Here is a 774-nt window from a genome sequence, read left to right on the forward strand (position 1 = left end):
AGGGGCAAGGGGCAAGGGCCTTCCTTCCCCTCACCCCCCTGCCCTAGCCGCCTCTCGGCTTCTTCGGCCTTACCTGTGTCGCTTGCGTGCTCCTGAAACCGCTGTCACCGGCCCTGCCCTCCTCCGCGGCGTGCGGAGTATTTAAACGGCTCTGTCTGGGTCACGCCAGAGCTGGGAAACGTTAAGTGGTCGGGGAAGGACGTAGCAAATGGTGCCGTCTTTCTGGGTGTCAGTTTTGAAGGGAGGACGGTTCCGCTGCTCCGTCTGTCCGGGGTAGTTCCTTTACTTGCTTTTGTTAGAACCGTATTTTCATCGGGTCATGCAAGCGAGGTGTGTTTGTTAGGGATGGGGCAAAATAGGCCAGTTTGCTCTTGCTTCTGCAAAGGTAGCCGAAACCATCCAGAAACGGGCTGTACGGAGAGGCTTAATGCAGTTTAGGTCGTGAGGAATTCCTGCTCCCTCCGGGTCTCGAGCCTCTGCAAACACACGTCTTATTTTGGCATCAAAGTCAAGTGGAGATTAAACCAGAAAGGAAGGAGAAGTGGTGAAGGTCACTGTCTATGGTAATGCAGCATGTCCTGATGAAGAGCTTCTGTTCACGTTTAGTTTTCAGTTTGCTTTCTGGGTGGTGGTGACTCGAATTTTCTTGTTAGTCCATGCAACATGGTTTTTAATTTAAATAGCTTATATTTTTTTCTGAAATTGTAGTTCATATGTTTCTAATGTCTAAATACTCTTAGACAAATACCTGAGCAAAATCAGTTGTAGTATATG

General features: G+C 49.1%; 1 protein-coding gene across 3 annotated transcripts in view; it reads left to right on the top strand.

Moving 5' to 3' along the window:
• Positions 1-24: 24 nt before the first annotated feature.
• ATP6V1H (ATPase H+ transporting V1 subunit H) overlaps positions 25-774 on the top strand; it is a 48,626-nt gene continuing 47,876 nt past the window's right edge. For 2 of the 3 annotated variants that reach the window (XR_004842215.1, XR_004842216.1), the window contains exon 1: positions 25-563. The gene's annotated coding sequence lies outside the window, so the exon portion shown is untranslated. The remainder of the gene's footprint in view (positions 564-774) is intronic. The other variant, XM_009640349.2, reaches the window with a different exon arrangement.

Source organism: Egretta garzetta, unplaced genomic scaffold, assembly GCF_000687185.1.
Source record: "Egretta garzetta isolate BGI_Z169 unplaced genomic scaffold, ASM68718v1 scaffold36, whole genome shotgun sequence".
NCBI lineage: Eukaryota > Metazoa > Chordata > Aves > Pelecaniformes > Ardeidae > Egretta > Egretta garzetta.